Source organism: Catharus ustulatus, chromosome Z (genome assembly GCF_009819885.2).
Source record: "Catharus ustulatus isolate bCatUst1 chromosome Z, bCatUst1.pri.v2, whole genome shotgun sequence".
Taxonomy (NCBI): domain Eukaryota; kingdom Metazoa; phylum Chordata; class Aves; order Passeriformes; family Turdidae; genus Catharus; species Catharus ustulatus.
Genome location: NC_046262.2, coordinates 21,776,791 through 21,804,103, shown reverse-complemented (window position 1 = coordinate 21,804,103; position 27,313 = coordinate 21,776,791). Strand labels below are relative to the sequence as shown.

General features: G+C 39.4%; 1 protein-coding gene across 6 annotated transcripts in view; it reads right to left on the bottom strand.

Annotated features, from left to right (window-relative positions):
- Positions 1 to 27,313, bottom strand: part of MAST4 (microtubule associated serine/threonine kinase family member 4) — a 290,337-nt gene that overhangs the window by 250,037 nt on the left and 12,987 nt on the right. The window lies entirely within an intron of this gene.

Genomic DNA, 27,313 nt, shown 5'->3' with positions numbered 1-27,313 from the left:
TGGGCTCTGTGCCCCCCCTGCCGCCGCGGGGCAGCGCCAGGCCGGGGTCAGCGAGCCCAGCGGCAGCAGTGGCCGGCTCCAAGCGGCCCCACTGAGTGGCAGCGCCGAGCTGGGCCACCCAGCCCTGTCCTCATGGCCCGAGCCAAGCCAGTAAACCCCGCCCTGACGGAGTTCTGTTACTATTTGGCAACTTTGCTGCGTGCGGGTCCTCGCTGCGAATGACAGAGCGGCTTATACTCGGGTGCAGCTTATTTATGGACAAAGAACGAAATGTTTGCCAACACCCGGCAATGCGGCTTATACTCAGTGTGGCTTGTATTCGTGAAATAGTAGTTCTGCAGTTCAGGTCTCAGACTGTTTCAACTGTTGTGCATAAATTGAGGGGGAAGGAAAAAAATCACCAATGAAATGTATGTGCTTATATTGGCAACCAGAGGAATTTTAAAAACAAACAAACAAGCAAACTAAAAAAACCCCATCAAACACAAAAACCATAGTACCACAGTAGTACTCTTTTCTGATTTACTTATGAAAACAATTCACACACTGCAAGCCCACAAGATAAAACTGCAACACTGACAGCACTGGTGACACAAGGATTAACTAGGGGAGTATGATACGTCTAAGAACATCTACCAAGAAACAGTTGCACAACAACAGACAAACTACTATGAAATAAATTGTCTTTGCCTATTTATACTTAGCTTCTAATAAGGTTCTGCCCATGTAATGTCCATGGAGTAAGTTTATCAAATATGAACCAAGATTTCAGTTTTATCATCTGGACACCCACACACAGGTTAAGGAAAGGAAATTACTTCACTATAAATTAGTAATTTCTTTACTATCAAAACCAAATTTTTCCACCAGGTAAAATCTTACTGTTCATTATATTTATTTTCTCCATGAAGAAGCTGGATCTGAAGTAATGGAGCCTTCTAAGACAATTACATTTCAGCTTTTAGTGATGGCCCCAATGAATCCAGAATTCCTTCCATGCACTTACAGTGTTTTGGCTTTCTAAAGTCTGTATATATCACAATTACAAATATGTCTCAGGTAAAGTCCATTTTGTTCCCAGAGTCTCACAAGAATAATATTTTTCATTATGTTTCAAAATTACCCAGTTTACTGTTGCATATTAATATTCACATTAGTGTAATTCAATATCTATCATGGCTGTATTACTTAAAGGAATTTATTTCAATTTTCTGAATGGTGATCAGGTGGTACAGATTGAAATATCAGTTGTTCTTGTGTATTACAAAGACTGTCTTTCCCTAGTTACTATTAAGTCTAAGATAAAATGCCATCTTTTCCTGCCCCATCTTTAGGAGTAGAGGGTGAGGTGGTAAGGATGACCAAAACCTTTCTCTCATGGGTTATTTCCCCATCCCAACTCTGTCCTCCTTTTATTACTAAGAAAAACTGCATTTCCAGCCTGCATCAAGGAAAGGAAACGTGAAGGTAGCATGGTTGATGTGGCATAAGAAATACAGAGCAGAGACAGAATCAGGAAAGGACAAATTCACCAAGTTTAAAAAATAAAATAAAATAAAAATCCAGTCAGGAAGTAAATCTCGGTCATCCAGCCCATCCTTCTGCTCCCACATCCTCACGACATCACTCAACCACAGCTCAGCAAAAGCAATTATCAAAAAAAAAAGAAAAAAATATTCAAGACTGAGTCAATTAAAATTGCCCACTGCCCTTCACAGAGTACACAGCAACCACATATCTAAATGATCCATTAAGCAGAGAAATTTCTGAATCTTCTGTGAACCATGTTCCCTAGGGCAATTTCCCTGGTGCACAGTGCAGTTCACTCACAGTGAAGTGCTACACCAGCCCCTGTTCCACAACCAGGGCTCGCCGGGGTGTTGGGGGAGCTCTCCTCTGTCCACAAAACCACCATAGTTGCCACCTCCTAGTGAAACAAGGCTTGGGACAGAGATGTCGGCTAATTTCAAATACACCATGGAAACCTGTTGTCCAGGAAACTACAGCATGACAAATGTTTTGAAGCTTAGCTGAGAAGAGACACCATGGAGAAGCACCTTCCAGGCAGGCTCCCACCCACTGTCCACCGTTTTATGATAACAGTTTTAAAACTTAAAAGTAGTTCTTCCAAATACACATTTAGGACAAAATTGAAATGGCCACTGAAAATGTCAAAATTTCCCTAATGTCAGAAACTTAAAGCACACCTTCGTCTGAAGTGATGATCATTAACTCTTTACCAAGCTGTCTTCTAAAACAGCTATGGCAACATCTTAAATTACTCAAGTCTCATGGCAGACTCCTGTAAACCAAGTGACAGCAGCAGTAACTTTGGATTTGATTTTCTGGGGTTTTCTTTTGTTTGACTTTTTGTTTTGGGGTGGTTTGTTGTTTTCGGGGGTTTGGGAGGGACAATGAGGGTTGTTTGGTTTTGGGGCGGCAGGAATGTTTTTGGATTTGGGGAGCTTTTGTTTGTTTTTTCTCTTCTGTAAGGGGGCAAATCAGGATGAAGTGAAACAAAAAAACTCACAAAGTAAAGGTCAGCATGTCAGTATGGAAAAAAGTCCCTGGTCTGATCAAAGCAAGCACTAAAAGCTACCACAACCTTCAAATTAAGGCTTTTTAAACACTTCCGTTACATACTATTTACTCAGACATCAACTACTTGTAAACAGACTGCTTCAGGCTAGTCAGGAATGTTCCTTGATGTTAGCTAGTGACCCACTGCATTACCCTTTGCTTCCCTGTTTATTTTACAGAACAGAGATGCAGAATAAAAGCGATGAGAAAAATACATTTTCTTCAAGTCATGGATTTTGTCTACATTGCCTGAATCATTAGGAAAGAAATCTGTAAGACCTCTCTTAACTCAATAATACACTAAAAATCAAGAAAATCTGGTACAAAGATAACAAAGACTATGTTCAGTAATTTTGTTTTCCCCCTTTCGTGCAGCATTCAAAGTTTCCCATAAAGACAGTGATCATGTTTAATGACAGATAATTTGAGTTGTTTGAAGACACATCACCTTCTCCAGAAAAACTACATTACTTAGCAATGTTACACAAGATGAAAAGCAAGGCCTATCAACACAAGTAGAAAGCATGACATGCTTGCAGCCAAAACAAAAGAATACTTCCTGTGATAAAAATAATTTGAAGCTAGCTGCAGTTTTACAGGTGAATTTATTCCTTAACAAGCCCAGAGTGTATCATGTTTAAAAAAATTCCATTGACAGTTCAGCTTATGAACACTATAAAACATTCAGATAATTTCATCGGTGTACTGGAAAGACAACTAGCTCTCTGCATCCCAGAACCTGCTATTTTCCTTGAATTTACTAATAAGATGTCACATGAATGATGTGAATTTATCAGATATAGCTTCCCAGCTCAGTTTCTATCCTCTAATGTGTAACAAACTATTGCAAAATCAAAATTAAAAATTATGATTAGAAATACCAAATCAACGCTAATTTGACTGATATTTGCTTTTAATCACAGACAATTTGAAAGTCAACATGGGGATTGGTATGAAAATGCAGATATTATAAGATGAAAATTCATGAAAATTAATTTCCCCTCTCATAATACTCGGATAATCAAACTGATTTAAAGCATAAGTTCTCTGTCAGTATTCCAGGGCAAAGTATTGGCATTTTTTACCAAGATTCCTGATGTTATAGCCCAATCTCTCTTGCAACTTCTTACCAACTCTACAACAAAGAGGTAAACTTCTTTCTCTCTCTTTTTTTTTTTTTTTAATGAAAAAATTGTCAGCAATATGAGTGTAAATAATAGTTTAATAATGTCTTGGTACTCCTTCCACCAAAGCAGAACTCATATATTTAAAATTGCACATGTGAATTTTCTTAATCTTGTAAAATTATTATTTTTTACCAGGAGAATTACAATCAAAATATTTCTAAAATTTGACTGTGAAAAATAAAAATACAATATAAGCAAATTAATCAAGACCCTAATTAATGCCAAAAGGAAGTATTCTTTGGTTAGATTTTTATGTCCATTAACTGTAAGCCCTTAAAAGCAAGCTTATTACATATGATTAAAACTTGAGAGCAAATCTTACAAAATCATAGAATCAAGTAGGTTGGAAAAGACATTTGAGATTCATCAAGTCCAACCCATGACCTAACACAGTTTTGTCGACAAGACCACGGCACCAAGCTGTCACATCCAGTCTTTTCTGAAATACCTCCAGGGATGGTGACACCATCACCCCCCTGCGCAGACCATTCCAATGCCCAATCTCTCTTTCTATGAAGAACTACTCCCAACTTAAACCTCCCCTGGTGCAGCTAAAGACTGGATCCTCTTGTCCTGTGCTGGTGGCCTGGGAGAAGAGACCAACCCCCACTTGGCTAGAGCCTCCTTTCAGGCACGTGTAGGGAGTGATAAGGTATCCCCTGAGCCTCCTTTTCTCCAGGAGAAACAATCCCAGCTCCCTCAGCTGCTCCTCACAGGACTGGTGCTCCAAACCCTTCAGCAGCCTTGCTGACCTCCTCTGGATGCATTTGAGCACCTCAACATTCTCCCTAACTTGAGGGGAGCAGAACTGAACGCAGGATTCAAGGTGTGGCCTCAGCAGTGCCCAGGACAGGGGTACAATCCCTGCCCTGCTCCTGCTGGCCACACTATTGCTGATCCAGGCCAGGATGCCATTGGCCTTCCTGGCCACCTAGGCACACCCTGGCTCATGTTCAGCTGCTGGCACCAGCACCCCCAGCTCCCTTTCTGCCTGGCTGCTGCCCAGCCACTCTGTCCCCAGCTTGTAGCACTGCAGGGGATTGCTGTGGCCAAAGTGCAGGACCTGGCACTTGGTCTTGTTAAACCTCACGTTGTTGGACTCAGCCCATTGATCCAGCCTGTCCAGGTACCTCTGCAGAGCCCTCCTGCCCTCCAGCAGATCAGCACTCACACCCAACTTGCTGTCATCTGCTAAATTGCTGTGATAGATTCAATCCCCTCATCCAGATCACCAGTGAAGGTATTAAACAGGACTGGGCCCAGCACAGATCCCAGAGGAACACCACTGGTGACTGATCCCCAGCTGGATGCAGCACCGTTCCCCACCACTCTCTGGGCCCACTATCCAGCCAGTTCTTAACTCAGCACAGAGTCCTCCTCTCCAGGCCACGGGCTGCCAGCCTCCCCAGCAGAATGCTGTGGGAGAAAGTGCCAAAGGCTTTGCCAAAGTCCAGGTAGACAAAATCCACACCCTTTCCTGCATCCACCAGGCCGGTCACTTGGTCATAAAATGAGAGCAGGAGTTAGGCAGGACCTGCCCCTCCTAAATCCTTGCTGGCTGGGTCTGATACCCCACAGCTGTCCCGTAGGCGCTGTATGATCATACTCCAGATGATCTGTAACTTTGCTGGACACTGAGGTCAGGCTGACTGGCCTTTAGTTCCCCAGATCCTCCTTCCAGCCCCTCTTATGGATAGGTATTACAGTGTCCAGCTTTCAGTCATATGGAACTTCCCCAGTTACCCAGGACTGATACTAGATGATGAAGAGTGGCTTGGCAAGCTTTTCTGCTACCTCTCTCAGCATCCTTGGATGGATCCCAGGTGAAACTTAACAGGTCATCTATATCTGTACGTAGAGACTGGCATTTAAAAGGCTATCACAAACCAGAAAAAGTCCACTCATAACAAAGGGGACACATTCTAGAGGCAGAGATTTATTGAAGTCATCAAGCTACTGCACCAGTTTCCCTTAGGAAACGTTAACCAGAAGCACCCAAGATTATTTAAAATATAAAGCAGGTCATGATTAACAAGCAAATCTCTGCTGCTGGACATCTCTGCTTTGTTCAACCAGCAACTCTTTAGAGTATCACTCCTGCAATGAAAGAGACTCTGCACTGAGGCTGAGATCAAGACGTGTAAATGAAAGAAGTTAAAGGTCCCAACTGGTATAAAACTCAGACTTCAGAGAAATATCAATAATAAGCTCAATATCAATCAATAACAATAATAATCTCAACTTTGTTACAGCCTACTAAGAATCAACATGGTTTAACTCGGATCTCTTTTTGCTGCTTTCAACTTAGCCAACTTTAGTTTTGTTGCGTTATATTCCCATAAGTGAGAAGTTAATTTCCTTCTAAAAAACAAACAGAAAAGGTATTTCTTATACTATTCACTCCCTGATCAGTATAGCTTTCCTGGAAAAAGAAGCAATTGTCTTATGAGAATTCTGTCAGAAAGAGCAATGCATGGCAAGGCAACAAGATGCATCTTCTCACCAAAACAGGAAATTCTGCAAGCTGACATTTAGAAGTAAGTATTATTTTTCCCCTATAGAGTGTGGCAAATATCCATTATATGACTCATATGTGATACTGATGCAGTCAATTATGGAGCACAGACTAGCCGGGAAAAGTAAACCAAAAGTAAACTCAAGCAGTACATGTACCATGTAATGAAGGACTTCTTTTCTTGCATATTTTCTTGCAAGGGGCGTGGAAGGGGTTGACACATCAAGGCAGTCTAGAAGGAACAGATGCACCTTCCATTCTTTGTTATTGAGTAAGAATTCCAATTCTCTCCATCTATATTTAATTACCCATTTTTTTGCTGTACACACAATGCTATGCCATTTTACACCACACATCAAAGCAAAATATTTCACTTCTGACAAGGTTTGACAGTGCTTTGTAAGGACTGTCATCAGTTTCATGAATGCACTCAAATCAACTAAATAACATTTTTTACATCCTGAGCTGGCTTCATTTTTTTTTGGTTTTAAGTCTCAGGTTTTAAAGCCTCAAAATGTTAAATTTCTCAGGAATGGTAATTAGCCATTGGTAATTTTTGCTCATGTAAAATAAAAATGTATAAAGAAGGGACTTTTTAAATAATTTAACTCCCTTCCTGAGCAATAGAAGAAATAACTGATTCCCAAATATATTTATTTGAACCTACTGCTGTTTCAAATTCAATTTTTCTTTAATTGGTAAATGTAGTACATGTGAATTATTAACCAGCAATCCCCAAGAACAGGATATAAAATAAAAAGAGAAAAGGCTTCCAATGTAGCTGGAAGATACACTCGCTTTTTTCAAGACACTCTGTAGAATTCTCCTGCTGTGCTGCTTTTTTTATTACCATCTACCTGAAGTTCTGCTGGAAGGTTTCCTCTAAGGAGCCCAAGAAATCAGCTTGAGAATGACAGTATTCCAGGACCTGCCTCCTCTGAAATGTTAAAGATTTTTAGAAAGGCTATAGGCACAAGAATCTGCACTGTGACTTCTAAAGAAGCTGAAGAGTATGCGACAACTTTTTAGAGGCACCTCTTCTAACGTGTTATTGTGCAGCCAAGAGCTGTTTCTCCACTAACCTGTTAAGACAAGATAAGAATGAGTTAGAGATAATTCCAATAAGCCACATGGAAAACTGTTCTAACGTCAGCTGTGCAAAATACATCATCTCTCTGCCTATGCAACACTCTAGAATAGCAAGTGACACCGATTCTGCTACATTTTTCTGTTAGGTTCTTAAGACGCCTATCAGGAAAGATTCAGCTTTTCTGCATTTAAACAAGGCTAATACCCCAGCCACTAGCAAAATTATGTTAACTGCAGTCAGCACTATAGGCATTCAATGCTATTCCAAATTTGACACTGCTCATTATTTGCCCAAAAATGCTGATGAATAGAAATCTGCTTTGATAGTTGCCAGCCCTTGCTTCAGAAATACATCAGTCTTCTTTGTACAGCCTGAACATCAAGTGACCCATGAACTTCTGATACTAGTGGAGCATTTTTTATTTCTGTTTTTCAAACTGAAGTCCACTGGACAAGAGGAGCTGGCACTTCAGCTCTGCTGCCTGTGCAACACCTCAGCTCAAATTGCAAAAGCCTATGAAGAACATGCAGAAAGGACGTTAGTGGTAAAAGTACTGTTCCATAGGTCCAACAATACCTTTATTATTCTAACACAACACAACTCAACACACAGACAATGCAACACAGAAAGGTGTTTCTTCTGTTCTTTAGAAGAGTTCACCAGGCAAAGCAATGCACAAGTAAAACTTAAGAAAAGCTGAGCCCCGGACATACGCACAGTCTTATTGTTCATCTCAAACACACAACCTTAGAACATCAATACATCCCTTAAGCAGCAGTACCACCAGTACCTTCTGCTGCTGGTGCTGCTACAGTTCCTCAGCAGTTAGTTAACACTCCATACCACACCAAAGAAGAAGGTATGCCACTTGGTACTACATGACAGTGTGAACAAAAAGACGTTTTTTCCTAGCTCTGCATTTAAAAATAATACAGGAAAACTGTAGTAAAAAGACAAGCAGCAGAAGAGGTTAATCACGTGCAGGGAAGAGCTCATAACTGTCTCCCAGAGAGACTTGGGAGCTGTCGTGCTAAGCTGAAAAATTATGAACGTGTCATGCTAAGAGAGCTGCCTGCCTACAGGGAGGAAGTCAAAATTCAGCACTGGTCCAGCCAGGCACCAAAGCCAGCCAAAACAGTTGCCAGCATTCACAACAAGCACCAGCTGCAGAGCAGCAGAAGCAAACAAGGCAGTGTCTGGGCAAGAGACACAGCATGAAATCACGCTTGACTAACACACACCCCTGGCACAGAACAAAGTACCCACAGTGCTCACATCTATTTTTAAAAAATACTTCTCCTAGTAAGGAGGAGAAAGAAGCACAATCATCCTTCACATCAAGTGAAAACATTTTTAATTAGATAAAATGTTGAAATGTCTAAGTTCAAGATATCAAATTGGCTTCCTATCTTAAGCAGTAAGCATCCTGTGAGGAGACTCCTCTTCCTTTTCTACTTCCTTTGAGAAATGTTCCTCAACTTCTACTTAAAGCAACAGGAAATTGTTGAATATTTAGATACATCTTATCTAACTATTTTTGCTAGCTCAGATTGGACACCATTATGTAGGAATGCAGCAGTTACTGATGAAGGACCAGAGAGCACTAACCTAGAGAAGCTGTGCAGGAGCAGCCCTTTTTAGTCAACAATGGAACAGAGCAAATTGTTTGATTAGTCATTAGTTAATAAAATAACCATGTGACACATGTAACACATGGCCCCACAAGCATAGTACTCTAAAGGATTTACCCACTAGCCTGTTCTCACTTTACCTCTCCAAAAAAAGACAGCAAGTTTGAATGTCACTATGATCCCTGTTACAGGTCTTCTGTGCATCCACAGAACACAATGGTGTATGAACCTGGGAGGGGAAGGACAGGATTGTCAATGCAATGCCTTCAAGAAGAGCAACATGCTCTGAAACTGCTCTACTTTGAACAGAACTTTGGCAATTCAATTACTGAAGTATCATTTGACTTTTAATCTAGAGGCATCCTCCAGTATAGGAGAAAATCACTTTATGTTTGACAGTTAAAAGCCACTCTGCTGGAGAGTTTTGAATTTGGAAGAGAAGGGAAATATAATGAAAGCATGGCCCACTCCACAGGAGACTGCTCCTACTTATTCCATTCAGAAAATTACAATGTGATTTCTGAAGTTCTGAGTAACAGGGAAAAAAGGGTATCTTCTGAGGGTAAATTCTTCAAACTTGCATGTCTAAGCTTTTGATATTACTTCAGCTATAATCAGCACTAATATTTTATAGATAATTAAATTTATACAGACTAATTTCTAGTCTTTTCTAGGGATGAGAAGGGAGTTAGTTTTTCCTCTGCATAAAGCTCATGTAGGATAGTATTTCTAAAGGGGCAATTTTCACTTTAACTGACAAACCCATAAAGCCTTGCAAACATCCTTTACAGAATGTACATAAATATACTTTAAAGAAAAAAAATAACCTACATGTGTGAATCAGTGTGTCATTTTCTAGCCTGAATCACTGTGTTACAAAATTGCAAGCAAATGCTTTCCTGAAACTCTATCATCATGTATGGATTACACACTGGTCACTGAAGTACCTTTCATCTTAATTTTATAATCCTTAAGGGATCCATGGAAAAAACCCTAACAACATCCTGCATGTTTTTTTCAGTTTCAGTTATTTAATAAGCACTGTGCCTCCAAGGTAAAAAACAGATGAGTATTTTCACTGAACACAACAACCATTCTGTGATTTCATCTTCCTAGACGAAACTCTGCATCCTGCATTATTTACCCGAAGCACTCCTTGTAAGTTACTTAGCACTGCTGAAAATTCAAAAGGTTAGATTTAACTGGTGCACAGTAATCACTGAACAGCATTTTGGCATGTGACAACTTATTGTGCCTAACTAAGCATCACAGAAATTGTCTTGCACGATTCAATATAAAGTTGGAACTTGAACTGAATTTCTGACAGCTGTATTAAAACATGATGGATTTAGAAACCTATTTGGTCAACTGCTGAAGAAAAAAAAGAGCATGCCCAATGCTAGAATAACAGGCTGTAACAAAATCAATTAAATCAGCTGTTTGAGCCCATAAAATTCAAATTGCTTAAAGAACCTGAACAGGTCTGAAGGTCAGACTAAAGACAGATATTTCAAAATTACTCTGTTAGATAAAGGACCAAGATACAAGAGTGGTGAAGAAAAAAGAAAGAAAAAAACTGCTTTTTTACTGCATCACTTCAAGAGCTCTTAACTTTAAAATATGCCCATTGCCTACAGCAGTGTCTTAATTACACAAAATGAAGTCTTATCATCAAGCCTTTTGTAAAGGATTTCCAACTTTCCAAAATTTCTACAGTAACTAAACCAAATGTATAACACATTACTATGGCACAATATCACTGGGGGGATGTACTATTGGGCTGGTATAGTCACAATTCGAAGGGTGAAGTAATCTTATTTACTATCTATTTCTTCAATTAAACAGTCACTGAAATGTATGTTTAAAATTCTTTTACAAGTTCTCACTTCTCTCTAGTTTAGAGAGAAGATAGAAAATCCCTATTTGCATGTCTCTGCTTTCTCCCAGTTTTCTTCAGCATTTTGACTTTGAGAGCCTTGAGGCTCCTCTCATCTTCCTTCTCTCCTTTTATATTTAGAGCACAAGTTTGATGTTTGCACTTTTCAGCACTTCCTCATCTAGCTGCACAGTAGAAGCCCACCTCTCTTCTCTGACTATCATCTTCTTTGAGCTCCACTCAAGAGAAGCAACCCAAGAAACACGTGCACAGCTACCCACCTCCACCACATCAGAAGTAGCAAACAGGTAGGCCACTTTCTCATTCTTCTTGTTCAGTGACCCCTCAGTGACCCAGTGACAAAGACTCCAATCTCAGAACATAGAGAGGAAGGCAACAGATGAGACTACAATTCAAAGTACTGCATGCATTCACATTAGATTCCCAAACCCAACAGGACTTTTTAAACATAATTAGCTCTCCAAATTACTCCACTCCTGTGTTTGTGCCGCTAAGTACATCGTTTCAGAAAAGACCATATTCAGCTTCCCCTTCTGCTTACAGGATTGATTCCAAATACAAGTAATCTTTGCTTAGAGTTCTTTCAAATTAGAAAAATGACAAGGGGTGAGGACACAGCCAGGTCTTCATACAGCACAGGTCATCTAAATATGGAGGAGACTCATGTTAATTAACTTACTAATATTGCTTGCAAATGAGCAGACTTTGGTTTTACATGTCTGAATTGAAGAACTTACCAAATCCTGTATCTGCTATGCCTGAAAAAAATCATAGCAGTAACTCAACTTTTACACAACCAAACAGCACCTAAAGTTAATGTGAAGTTCTGTACCAACACAGTGTTAGGACACCTCACAAAACTGAATGAGGAAGTAACTTGTTAAGTTCAACATCCCATCTTCAGCTCAAACAAGACCGCTATTTCAAAATAAAATAATTTCACATAGTGTAATTCAAACTTGCAGAAATACTGAGCACAAAAAGATCCACACAAAACACACTACCAAATGACAGAAGCCATCCTATAGGAACACTTTCAGTTTCCTGAATTTTGATATTGGACATTAACTCTTTAACTTTCCAAACATACAAATTAAAACAGAAAGATATTCTGCTGACAAGATACAGCCAAGGCAATTTCCACATATAGTTGGAACCACATGATCTTCATGATCCCTTCCAACATAAATCATTCCAGGATTCTATGCTTTCATGTCCCCTATAGTATTTAAATCAAACCTAAGTCACTGACTCTTAAATTTTATTTCCTTTAAACTACAGGCACAAAAGCTCAGCCCAGCCCTATCGCCTAACAAGTAGTAACACTTAAATGGTTCCTTCATGTATTCATATCCTTTGAAAACATGGTCCTTTCTATCTACACGTCCACCATTTCATCATTTAAAACGGCCTCTCCTTCAGTGTCACAAAACATTAACCAGGCTTTGCTGTTTGCCTTTTGCCATGTTCACAGTATTAAGAAAATACCTTTATTATTGCAGTAACCACCATTTCATCTTCACAAATAAGATGAAAAAACAATTTTATCAGAATTTTTGGGTATAGTTGAATTTACAAGAGCTAATCTGAATGACAGCTTCAGTAAAATCCACATTAGAAACTTCAAAATCAAAGTAGGACTTTCTCCAGGGAAATGCTTAATCCTAATTATCTCTTTACACAATCATTAAGCAATAAATAGATTAAAGAATTTACTACAAACTTAATTCTTTATGCTTTCTTTAACAAGTCTTTCCAAGAGATGGAATCAAAATCTTTTTCATTTCATTAGCAGTAAGACAGAATTCACTTTAAAAGAAATTTAAAAAAAAAACAACAGATTTTTTTCAGGGCTTATTTTCTCTTTACTGCTAGAAAATAATTTGCATTGATAATGCAAATCCCTGTCACTGGTGTTACTTCACATTTAGCATGACAAGACAGTATTACATTTTAGCAAAGTATCTTTTCTTTCTCCCATTCCCCATCTCTTTATTTACATTAGGTAAATACTGTCTACCAAGAAAGAACTGAAATTAATACTCATTTTATAAGGCAATTTAATTTTGGTATACTGTGGTGAAGAATAACACTAAATCATGGTAGGTTTTGTTTTCACAATTACATCCTATAGAAGAGACACCAACATACCTGAAAACACTCTCAATACCAGCATAAAGTTTACTAAGGCAGTTTTTACTACTTCCTTGAGAAAATTTACATTCACAACACTTCTCCTAGGAAGATTAAGATTTTGTATACAAGCTACTTCATTAAAAAACTGCTAGTTTACAAAATTTAGTCTGCCCCAATCTTGACGATGGGCAAGGGCAGCCAGTTAAGAGTGTGTACAGCTTGTTTGTGGCAAAAGGGTGCATGCACAAATGAACGTCAAGAGAACAATTTTCTGATCAGTTCTATGAGAACTGTTTCTACATGCATTTTCCACAGAACGAGGAGACCGACAAAACTGAACAGTTTCCTGACATAATATTAATTTATCTACATCAAGGAAGTGACAGCATCAGAAATGCCAAATTGGCAGTAACAGTAATTGCCCATTACTCCCCTCCGCAGTCTTAGTTTCATTCTTGGAAATATGTTCAAAAAAATAATCCCAATAATAATAATAAATCCACAACTTGTTCTACTAGGAACAAATTGTTGATTAATCTAAATTATTAGGAGTTAAACATAATAAATCAAGTACTTTATGAAGTGAGTTCAGAAGTACAGTTTCATTCACAATTCCAGTGAGGTTCTATCACTAGATTACAGTTTTATTCTGGTACAATCCCTTGATCTTATCCCCTTAGCCTGAAAGCAGAACATTTGATTAAAAAGGAAGACAACTGAAGTGAATCATACAAGACAGAATTAAAGATGCCTGAAAGTTAACCTAGCTAGAATTATTTTTATTAGTAGCAGTTTACCTCAACAAGATCCTATACTTCATTTAGGTTTTTCACTGAAAATTCAAAAATTAGTTCATTTGGCCTTTCACAGTTTACCTTCTGTTTACATTGTTAGTAGAAATTACAGATGCCCAGCCAGGACCTGCAGTACATGATTAAAGCATTGCCATGATAATATGCTTAGCCTTGCACGAAAATTGTAAGCTGAAAAAATGACTACCCCTAAGGTGAAACAATTTTTCCTGTTAATTTTATATATAAATGTCTAAGCTGCATGCACCCTTCTTTTGTGCAAGAGGTTTGTGACAGGTTCCCAGATAAATTCAGCTCGCTAGAAGGAATATATTTGTAAATGTTACCCAGGATTGTGGGGTTTTCTTAAAAAACACAAATTACCTGCAAAACACGGCATAAGCCATGTTATATAGGTTATATAGATGAAAACTTTTGAGCAATCCCAATTATTTCATACTGAGCAACCATACTCCAAAATGGAAAAAGAGTAGCAGAAGGATTCCTAGGCCTTCACATGTGGTCAAAGGCACAAGAGGAATGCGTGCTTCCCGTGCACATACACGTACTGGCTGACGTAAACTACAGAATTACCCATTTATAAACCTCCACTTTGAGTCCCTGTAAATGTGGGTGCTAGCTTCTCAGTGTTTACTGCCTAGAAGTAACATGATGAAGCCACAGCAGCACGGTTACAAAGTGGGCATGCACAGCCCTCAATCCTGCTGCAAAGTCCATGCTGCGCTGTGCTCTGAGCTGATGCCACACCCTCTCAGTCACAAATTATAGTGGTTCTTCACACCAAAGACTTCTTCACCCTTTGTGTTATCAGAAAATGCTCTTGTGGCAATTCCCCCTAGCAGCTTGATCAAAAACTATTCCCCTTCCAGTGGCAGAGAAACCCATCTCGGAAACGATGACCTCAGCCCTGCCACGCTGGCCCATCTTTTTGACAACTTCCAGACACTGAATAATTTAAGCAGACAGTATACACACTACAAGCTATACTAAAACAGAACTTCACATTTAAAGGCCTTCAAGGCTTGCACAAAATGCTACAGAATACCAGAATACAGAAAGTCTCCCTTTGTTTGACCTAGTGAACACTCAGCTGAATGTTGTAAATAGATCAGCTACGAATACAGTTACGAATACGAATACAGTCTAGGCACATGGCAATATGGCCCCAAGGACCAAGCAGAACATCCAGGATTTCAGTATCATCTGAATTAAGCAAAGCCAATTAATGCAAAACCAGGCCTGTTGCCACCCTACCACACACAACGACAGTGCCCAGCATGGACAGAGGTGCACTGGATGTTTTCTGTAAGAAGAGATTCTCCCAGATGCTGAAATAAAACTCAACTCATTAGCAGTATTATTACTGAAAGCCTGCTGCTGCAAACATCCAGGCTTTATTTATCAACAGAAGACCAAGTCTGGAAACTACTCCAGAACAAAACATGGAGGCTTTATTGGTGCAACAGGACCTTTACAAAATAACACCTAGGAATTAGCATCATTCCTTTTGCATTTAGTCTGTTCCAGTCCATGAAGCAATTGCTGCAGCTTTCCTTTCATTAAGAATGTTCAAGATTCAATGTCAATATTACTAACTAAAACTCTGCAAGCTATGGTACAAACTCCTTCCATAGGGAGTCTTCTGGCAACATCAGCCAACCAAAAACTTCTTAGTTCAACATTTCTAAGGTTGAGTGGGGGTTTTTTTGTCTGCTCAGATCTTTTACTTCTGAGATCTTTAAATCACATGACAACACTGTTACACATTAGAGGCAAAAGAGATTAAAATGCCAGTAGGTTCTCTCATTACCCCAACATAGAAATGAATCTTTTTGTGTTTATTATTTCATTTATCCCAATAGCTATACACATGTATTTTTGAATGTGAAACATCAAGACTGTTGACTTAAAGAGAGGTTTTATGAAAATTCAGTAACCAGGTGTTATACTTTACAAAGGTTGTTTACTGGTTCAAGCACTGAGTTCTTATTATTTCTAAAGATGACAAAAGAAACAGAGTAATTACCTTCATCTCAAAAAGCACAAGTCCAAATGTTTACTTAATCAATAAATGTGCCATATCACCTCAGAGAGTAAGTCAGAACTTTATGGCAACCTCCTAGCACAATGCAGCAGATTAAATTTATGTTGGACCTGTCACTGCAATAATTGTTTTCCCCAAAATACAACACTATCCTCAGGCACAGGAATAGGGTTTTTTTCTAATCTGCAATTCTGTAAACAAGATAGAGTAACCTGTAGTGAACTGGTATGCATTCCTTTGGAAAAAGATACCAACAGAAAGACACATTCACGAAGTCACTTATAAAGTCATTTACAGTTTCGCATTATGACACCTTTCCATGAGAGAAGGGGAACACTCCATTCAAGCATCTTAACCCCAAGCACAAGCACACAAAAGCTGCAAACACCACTAGGTCTCGGTTACCTTTTCTCAACTCCTTAATAAAACAAGGGAACGAGGGATGCCTACACACCCCAAGGGCTGGAAGTGTGGTGTGACAGCACCATGATCACCGAGCACAGCCCACTCCAAGGAACACCACAGAACAAAACCAACCCAAGAGTGAGACACACTTAGGGAACACCTCCAGCCTGAGACAGCCTGTACAGAACACGTACAACAAATTATAACTGATGTAAGCAGCAATGAACCACATGAGTATTATGCTAGAAGATTCAGCTACTCCTAATTTAACAACTCGTGCAGTTGTGTTAATAGAATGTTCTAAAAGTACCTCAAAAGCAACACTGACACTATTCCAAAAGCTGCATCTCAAATGCAGAACTCAATATAGATCAGACTGCAAGCCCTCAAAAAATTATAGTAAAAATCTTGATTTATACTGAAGTATTTCACTATATAGGAACTCAGTTTTTTTGAAGTGGAACTGAAGCAAGCTGACAAAGACTTTCATTAGTGATGTAATCAAGTGCCAATACATTTTTACTACAATAACAACTCACAAGGCATGTGCAACAATACATCTCAATTATGAAGACCCAGGCTAAACATCTGCTGCTATAAATTCACTTGGGGGCTGGTGGAGAATTGAATCAAGTTGGACTACATAAATTTAAAGCAGAGAGGTATCAGAGAGCTTATTTTTCAGTTACACTGCCAGATCAGCAGCAAAGACATTGCAGATACTAACCTGCAAAAATTCTGCTTTCCACTACTATCTTTTATGTGTGTGCCTTCAAAAACAGAAGGAAAAAAAAAAGAACTAAGCCACAAACGAAATTCTTACATGGCCCACAAAGAGGGTTTGGATGAAGTTATTTGACCGGCATTCATCTTTCCCATATTTATAACATTAACTGAAAAGCTATATCATACATTACCTAGGCATGGCATGCTTGATATCTTTCTCTAAGGTTTCTGGTAGTGTTGCCTTGAAGCATAATACCTAAGATTTCACAGTGATTTTCTCTTTTTTTGTGACCAGATTTTCTCCTAGCCAGTGGTTACGCAGATATTTTACATCAAAATTACTGCTCCTAGCTTCTGCTAGACCAGAGAGTTGTCCAGTATATGTAGAAGTATTACTTTTTTAGAGTATTAGAATATCTTAAATTAAAACAGTTGTATGCTTGTTAGAGTTGCAGTTTCCCCAAAGATCAAATGGTTATACAAATATGCACATAACATTTAACTATTTTGGAGCAGCAGCCAGTGAAACAAGATGTCTGAGGAACAGCATGGGTTAAAGAAATTGGAAGTCACGGAGACAACTAAGCTGCATTACTTTACCAAAATTGCATGCTTTGATGTTTATTCTACCCACTCCTGGATATTAAGGCTCACCACATAGAAATCACAGTAAGCTTCTATTTTAGTAGCTGTTGTTCTATCATCTTCTCTCCCCTTCCATCATTAAGCTTCCCATCATTACAATGACAAACACACAATGATTATTATCAAATCATCACCAAAAGAAGAAAAAAAATCACATCTATTCATATGCTACTTCAACAACAGTGAAGAAGTCTCCTAATCTAAGTTTGAATACAGACTGCTTTCTACATGTAGCTCTAACTTTCTTTTATATCAAACATACCTAACATTAAATATCAGGCACATGTGCAACACATTAAATCATGAATTCTAATACTATAATAGCTAACAAATCATTAAAGAGTTCACATAGAATGCAAAGAGAAACAGGACACCCAATTTACCTTTTGACATTAACAAGCAAGAAGGGAAGCATATTTGTGTGGTAGCAACACTTAAAATAGCCATATTTATTTCTAACTGAAAAAGATAAATGTGTTAACAAAGTGGTCGTGACATTTTTGGTGCCACGTGCTGCTGCAGAGAGATCAACAAAGCATGAACTTCAACTTGTCAGATCAAGAGAAGCCAATTTTCAAGTGTTACAGCTCAAAATCTGCACATCTTAAAAACAGAGTATTTAAACTGTTCCTGCTGTTAACACGAACTCCCAGACCTCCTGCCTTTCTTCATCTAGGGTAATCCATCATGCAAGCAATCCAGTTCACTTCTATTTGGTTAAACTGCCTGTAGGATTATACCACATATGTGGTTGTCTGTGGACTAAAACGTTTTGGTGCCCAAAACCCACGTATCTTCTTCTCCAAGTGACTCATCCACTGGTGAATACCTAGAAATATTTTTACCAAATTTTAACTTCCTAACAACATAATATAAAACAGCCTAGCAATGGAAGGGGGAAAAAGCAAAAAAAAAACCCGCTTATTTTCTTGCACTTGTAGAAATTCAAGGTCTAAACAGGTAACTATAGTGCAAGACTGCAGTCTTACTGATGCCTGCTCTTAGGGCTTCAAAAGCTATTTTAATATTGTCACTGTTATGTTTGAGAAGCCTGCCACTAGCAGCATACCTTGAAACACCTCAGCTTTGAAATCATTTACTTCAGAAATTAAAAACAGCACAGAGGTATATTTCCACCCCAAGTGACTTAATGATCAAACAAATTACTTATAGGCAGATGCAATATGGCAACAAGTACAATGGGTTGGAATATTTCATAGCAATCTAATGCAGTGCAATATCAAAACAGAGAAGGAAAAGTAAGAAGAGTAAATCACAATTTTTTCTGGCCTTCCAATTACTTCAGACAAATATTTTAAAAGTTATTTTCTGACATCTGTCTGTAAAAAAAAAAACAGATCGCAGGCTTCTAACCATGGTTTCTTGACCTTCTTCTACCCCAACATAGTAAGAAAGTAATTAAGGCTTTGAAATCTTGTCAAAATAAATTGCTTCATGGTGTCATGTGAGACAAGCCCTTTCAGTAGCCATGTCTAGGTATGTTTACAGCCATCCAGTTTAAAACCCTTACGGCATTTAAAAATCAGCTTTTCCTTCACTGACCCACTATCAATGTAATGCCTTAACTTGAATAATCTGTCAGTACCTGATCTAAAGCAAATGGTCAAGATTCTCCTATCCAGACTTAATATCCCTGCATCTCAGTTTAAGATGTTACAAAGTCTGAAAGAAGCTTCTGATCATGGCTCCTCTAATAAGGGGGAAGTCTGAAAGGTGAATAGAAATCTCTGCTTGAGTCTGTAGGAGGCTGTGATGAACAAGATCAGTAAGAGGATATACATAAAACATTTTCTGCCTTCATTTGGAAAGGTATCCTGGAAGCCAGGAAAAAAGCAGGCCCAGATTCCCAAAGATTTATCAAACACCACTCCAACACACAGAGACACTGAGTATCCAGTAGGGATTTTATGATCTCCAAAGCTATTAACTAGCGGTGACAGCCTGGACATGCTGGCAGAGGGCAGGTTAATGACAGGCTAACGACACATGCTAACGTCTGTAGCTCATCCTCCTCCACTCAGAAGTCCACTAGTGGAGCTGTCCACCAGGATATTCGCTGACATATCTTAAAATGAGAAAACAGAATGTTATGCAGAGATTAATCACAATTCCAAGCTCCAGGATTTTTGCATGCACTCCTGAGCCCTCCAAAACCTGAACTTGGATTTCTAAGCAGCATTGACAACAGTCTTGGAAGATAAGAGAGATTGAAGATGTTCCTTATTCTTTCACTTTACTGAATCTAGCTATGTTGTCCATCCTGGAAACATTTTCAATTTGCTTGTCAATCAGCATTTTACCGAGGGATGGACAATCCAAACCACCGTGTCTCAGATAAAGTGGTTTGATTATTGAGAGAAATCGTAACACTGCAATTAGGCTCAGTTCTCTCTTAGAGAATGGTAGGTTAGGAACCTGCTCCAAAGCTTCAAATTTTCACCTGTTCCAAGAATTCCTATGTGTAGTCAAGCAAGGGATAACATGAATATTTAACCAGAAAAAAAAAAAAAAGAAAGTTTTATTCCAGGAATATCACTGTTCTGTTAGTCACTTGTGTACATGAAATCAGTCCACTTCCTAGTCATTTACATGAACGGCTGAAACATGCATTCCACATACAGCGCCAGACTGAACTGTTAACAGGTAATGAACCAAAATAACAACTCAAAATATTCCCCATTTGTGAACATGCCAGGGTAGCTTGTTGTAATGGAGGTGGTGGGCTTTTATGTGTGTAATGGCTGAACCTTTGAGCTGATAAGACAGTGAGTGAATAGGCTGCCCTCCTTTTGCACAAACCACTGGGTTGTGGGGCTCCCCCTACTTCACTCGGGGAAATACCAGGACATTTCCCTGTGGCCTGAGGGTGTTCATCTCTGTTAATGGGCCATAATGGGACTCAACCACACTTGTAAGACAGGCACTCTGTTGTCTTAGAAGGGGTCAAGGACTCCCAAAATGCCCCACAATCCACAACGTTACATCATCCAGTGCGAAGTTCCTGCCCTAGGGGACGTACCTAAGCATTCCCCCCTGAAACTGAGTGAACATAAACCAAACAAATTTTGAATTCCAGCTGTTTTCATGGGGATTATTTTTCCCCAACACTTCTTCAGAAATTCGCCCACCACCCGATTGATCTGGTCTGCGACCACCACTTCGACCAACAGGACTCAATTAACTCTGCAGTAACCAAGTCTCAGTGGAGGGCCTACAGGTGGTGAGATCTTCACACTCCTGTCCTTTATCTCTTCCCTTCTTATCCCTTGTGCATATCCTTGGGTGATACTGTGCTTTCATAGGTAGTTCTTTCACACTCTAATGCTTTCATGTTGTTACATTACTATAAATAATAAAATGGCTACATATATGTTTTCCTCTGCAAACTGCTCTATAATAAACCCTACAAATGTATATTTGCAACCACTGATCATTTAGTGTTATTTCACTCTAATCCACCCCAAGGGATCAATTAACAAGAACCTGGGTTACCTTTACCCTCTGCAGTGAGCTGTAACATTTTACTGGCATCATGGACAGGACCCCTCGGATGTGTTGTAGTAAACGGTATGGTCCAAAGCCATTGAGGGGTTTATTCTGGTAATAAATCTAACCAGCTGGTGGGGAAAAGGACGCTGACCCTCAGTGGATTGCTGAAGGGTACTATTGCTGAGGGTGAGTGAGGTGGTGGCTGTCCTCTCACGGTAGGTTATTAACATAGCATTCAACTTCCCTTTAAGGAAGGAAGGAAAGAATATAATATTAGGAAACAAGTGCCACCATCCAAAACCCTAGGTGACATACATACTGGCGAAGTTTTAATCTAAGGATACTGAATAAGGGCAGATTTATTAGTAAAAGAAAACTAATGTGTTCGGGCAAGCAGAGAACAAAAATACAAGGAAGAAAAGCATAAGTTCAGTCAATGGACATCAATATACTTTCTCATATAGCAAGACTAAATTTGGCAGCATAATAAACCTGAGAGCTCAGAAACTTTATAAGCAGTCTCTTTCAGATTCTTCTTTTATAGGTATTCTCCTCGCAATGCAAAAGAGAAGCTCCTGGAAAAATCTTCAGTTCAGCTGTTGGCTTGACAGATGCTCAATATCTTAACCAAAGGGTCTCCTTAGCTAAAAGCAGCCTGAACAGATGAAACTGGGCAAACAGCTTTCCCTTTCTTCTTAAAGTCTTGAGGCCATTCCACAAATGTCCGGCCAACAATCCTTGCAAAAGAATTTTGTGAATTCCCGCGGTTAGGTCACAAAAAACGGACAGATCTTTCCCCTTCTTCTCTTTACTTACTGCAGTCAAAAAACAGTGACAATAGTAAATAATCTTCCAGTAACTGAAATCCAAAATAGCAGCTGTACCAGAGCTCTGATACTCAGAAGAAGGAAAGATTACTTCAGCAGGTTCTTGAAGGGGTAGCCCAATAATGTCACTATTTAGATTCAGCATAGTATCATTCATGCAGTGGCTTCTAGTGAACAAACTTTTTACTATACATCATCCTTATTCTCAATAACACTTTGTCCTTACAAATCAAGACAGTTACCGGTATGATAAAAAAACTGGATGTTCCATTCAGACATTAGTACCTAGGAAAACATTAGACATTAGTAGTCAGAGGAAAAAACAGAAGCAGGGATTCCAATACCTGTATTGTTACCAGGAACTAAAACTCGACTGACTTGCATTCAAAATTCATCATCCTCTTCTACAACAGTGAATACAGAAAATAAATATATTCCTCCTTGGTCTACACACCACAAAACCACTGCTAGATAGAATGGAGAAGGTGTTTTGTTTCAGACTGTGAAAGTAAAGAAGAAAGAATAAGGTCTCACTAGAAGCATAATGCCTCTACAAAAAGAGGCATGGTGTCTCTTTAGCAGATGAAATTACTAATACAGAAGTGATATGCTAATCCACATCATGTAAAATAATTACAGAGTACAAAAGATAGCTCCAAAAATTAATCAATAAACCCTCAAAAACAGATAGCCCCCCAAAAAAGATAAACCCACAACCCTTATGAGATTCACCTTTTTTTCAGGTTGCTCATACAAACACAAAGACTCACAGTTCTGAAGAGTTTCAAAGCAAAATGTCTGCTAGCATCAGCGTTTCTTCCCCTCAAAAGTCTACTTTCTGGATATGTATGTAAGAACTTGCTACTGACATAACAGATAAACTAGCTGCGTTCATGGAAATCACTAAATTAGGTCAGTGCAAGCAAGTCAACTATTCTTTTTCCTGTTTGCTTTCAAGTAGTTCAGCTACACCTTGCTTTATTTTTGAAAACCGTTCACCTGTACAATTACCTTTGGAAGAAAGGCAACCAACTTCAACATCCAACTGAACAAACACCCCTCTGCAACTGAAGCCTTATTAAAATAATTTTACTTCTTAGAAAATAGCTTACATAATTCTTCTAAAGAAACAAACATTGGTGATCCAATGAAAAGTAGCAGCAACTAGTGTGGAGTAAACAAACTAAAAATAAAAGGAATTTTAAAAAAGCCATGTCTACAAAACCAATTCTGTACACTTTTAAACCTATACGAGAGCTATAATACAGTTGATAAATCAGTCATGCTAGTAAGTGCTCGAGGCTGAAGCCAGGCACAGAGTAACAAAATGAAGGTAGCAAATCACAACTCCAGGTGCATGGGCACCTAGATTCATCATGTCAAATAAATGTGGAATTGAGCCATCAAATTGGACAACCTCAGGCCGCTGTGCTACACATTACCACAGATAACCTAAACACCACTGCAGGTTCCTTAACTTACCACTGCAAAAGTCTTTCAAATCTGCCCTTGCCCTCCTGCAGAAAGGCAATTTGTAATCAAGAAAACAATGGAAAAGTAGATGGCTTTCTTGTACCTTTCCTTAGAGCACACCTGTTGAGAGAACAGAATACTTTAACCCAATCAGTTACAGCATTCTCAGTCTCCTGTATAAAACTGCAGCATTATTCTAGCCCCCATGCAACTCAAATCTTAAACTCACAAAGAAATATTTATTAAAGAGGCTAATTGATGTAAGATGACAATAAGATAACCAACGAACTCAGCTTCAGAACAGGTAAACCATCCTTTTACTACATTAAAGTGTTCTTCTTCATAAAGCTAAAATTACTGTAAAAAAAAGTTTTTATTAATACCATGTTCCCCTGTCACATACTCCTACTATTTTAAGATACTTACAATAACCACCTCTGACAAATTCAACATATTTTTACAAATATCTGTTGAAATAAAAAGGTACACTGCAAATAGTGATTTTTTTAAAGATCTCTGATCTGACCTCATTTACTATGTAGTCTTGTCCCCTTGTAAAAGAAAAGGAAGTTACACTTTTACCTAATGAACCAACAGGCAGTAGTGAGGCTGCAGTAATAACTGGGAGATTGTGAAAGATAAATGAGATCTTGAAAAAATGTGGTTAACCTTATCAATAGTATTACTTTATCTTCTTCATAAAAAAAAAAAAACTAATCAAAGAGTCTTACTCTTTCACACAGCAATCAGACATTAAAAATTTAACACTGTATCATGAAATCAGTATCAGTATTAATGCTTACACTTACCAGTTTTCAAATGACAGAATTTACTTCTTACATGATGGCAACAGAGCGACATACCTTGCAGTGCTATAGGCACAGCTATGCAAGTTCCATACCTGAGCCCACCTGTGTTCAGCTCTACAGAACTCAGCCAACAGCAGTACCTACTCCCCTATACACCTTCAGGGACTTTGGAGATGGAGGAGGCAAGCTAGAAAAGCATTCTACACATAACCTAAGTGATACTGCTGCATAAAGAAGTAAGGTACAATTCTTCCTTAAAGAAGCAGTGACATGACTGCATATGTATTGCAAATAATAAAACATTTATGGACACACACCTTAGTTGGATAGCAGCACTGGATTCATTTGGAAACTAACATCAATGGCCACTTCCAACAGCTCTTCAGACAAGACATCACCTCGTTTCAACTTTACTACTCATAAGATATGCAGATATTAATAAAAGTTTGAATTAATTTATTGGCATTACCAGATCACCAGCTACACTTAGAGAAAAAATAAGTTTCCAACTGAGAAACCAAGAGCCCAGCATCAATTTCCAAAGGTGATGTTCGGAGTATTAAATGCATTTAACTGTAAAGCCAACATGAGCTCAGGAAAGGAAAAAAAAGGTGTTTGTAAACTGAGTAGATTTCAGCTGCCAACTTGTGTCACCTAAAAGTGCGTGGAGCTACACCTACCTACAGTAATTTCATGACTATAAGGCACACCCTTTGGACTAAAATTTTCCCCGGAACCCAGAAGTGTGCCTTATAGTCCGGTGCGCCTTATCTGATGGACAAAGTTCAAAAAATTTGCCTACCCGGAAGTGAGAGCTGCAAACCACGGGGGGAGCCGGCAGGGCCACGGATGCCAGGTGGAGGCAGGGCGGAGTGGTGGTGCGCACGCCCCGGCCCCGTGGAAGCGGAGCCGCCCCTCCAGAGGCACGACCTGGCCCCGTGGAGGCGGCACGGCCCCTACACAGGCAATCCCGGCCCCGTGGAGGTGGCACGGAGGGGTGACAGCCATGCCTCAGCCCCGTTGGATACAGGCGGGCCTAGGGGCCTGCGGCACCACCCCTGCCGGATACAGGCGGGCCTGTGGGCCAATGGCTGCCGGCTTGAGGCAGGGCCTCGTCCAGCAACCGCGCGGGGGGAGCTGGGGGCGGAGCCTCGCTGCAAAAAAAAAGTGTGCCCTATAGTCTGGTGCGCCTTATCTGATCTACAAAGTTGCGAATTTTGCCGACTCCAGGGGGGTGCGCCTTATAGTCCGGTGTGCCTTATGGTCGTGAAATTACTGTGAATGTATGTAACAACACTTTTCAAACAATTTCCTTTTTAGAAAGTTTTAAAAATGCAATATATACATAAACTACGGACTGCAGAGGCCTTGGCCATCTGCTAGCCAACCGGCCCAGCCACTCTCACTCCCCTTCTCAACAACACACAGGACAAATAAGATGGAGTACATAGCTCAAGACATAAACAGAGATCTCCTATCAACTCTTTCCAGGTTCAGCTGAGGGGAAATTAACCGGCTAATGAGAAACAAAGACTAATTAAAAGCTTTTTCAAAGTTCAACTTTACTTCTTCATTTCCAACTCCTCTACCTCTTACCTCAAAAGCAGTGAAGGGGATTGGGAACGAGTGCTGGAGTCACTCCAGAACAACTCCTCTCCACACTCCCTCCTCACACTTTTGCCCTCCTCCTCACAAAGGACATCTCTGCAGCCTTTCCCAGCACCCGGCCACCTGTGTGCCCAGTACAACTGCACTTTTGGAAAGCACCTGAAGAAGACTTCATGAGAAGAAACACTTAGTGAAACTCACTGAATGCAACGGATTTACACAGGGGCTCATGATCCCTGTATTCCAGCTTAAGAGAGATAAGGAAGGCAGACAGCTCAACATTTTGCCAGGCAAAAGAGATTTTTGTTTTTCTTGACAGACACTCCCACAAACTGGGTCTGCAGACATCAAGAGCAAACTCTGCAAAGACACCCTTCAGTCACTAATAGCACAGGACAGGAAAGGGGACAGAAAAACAGTCCTTGATTCCTTTTAATAATTTCAGCCAGATAGTAAAAAGCCTCAAAATTAGCACCATTACATCTGTGTATAATGAGAGTCAAGCAATGAAGTGTTATCTTCATCCAACACTGAGTCTGCCTCATATTTTACATGGCCTTTTACTTTGTGCCCACATAATCATAAAACAACACTTGACTTAAGAGCCAATATGGAAGAACACCTGAGCATGCATGATGAGTACAATAAAGTAAACAAGACAATGACAGTTTTGATGAAGTCTTATTATAAAAGCTCTCCAAATGCTTCAGTGGTTAGTCACATATAGTGATGTGCTGCAACTCCAAGCACTTAGGAGCTGTGCTGAAGCGATCACCAATGTATACTACACCACTCAAAGCACTTCAGAACACTGCCTTCTATGTCTGCAAATTCAGACACCGGAATTATTTTAACTGCTGTGTCTGTAGGAAAAAAACCCTTCAAAGTTAATTTCCCCACACACATTTTTACTCCTATTATTTAGATCTTTAAACAATATGCTTATGTATACAGAAATTTTGCAGCCAGAAAACAGTCATAATTGTCCAAACACTAAAAGAAATCAGTGCAGCCATACCATACATTTTCATATACAGTGTTTGTCATTATACACTCTCTACTATTAAAACAATAATCTTATAAAGATTTCTACAGCAAGTACATAAGTATCATTAATCCACTGAAGACCAGCTGTCTCCTACACACATGTATTAAAACCGTGTGGTTTTAGGGCAGTCCTTAAATCTTAGAATCTAGCTTTATATCTAGAGTTAACATAATCTTCCATTATGAAAACGTCTTCTGCCCACAGGTTTATTGAAGCAGCTTAACTGGCCTTACTTGGTCTATCCAAACAAATGGAGACATTGCCCAGTTACTAAAACCAAGGAGGAGGCATCCGTTAGCAGTACCATCAGAAATGAAAACAGATCGAGCAATTCTACTTGTCCACACCTGGTAAGATATAGGGAAGGCTA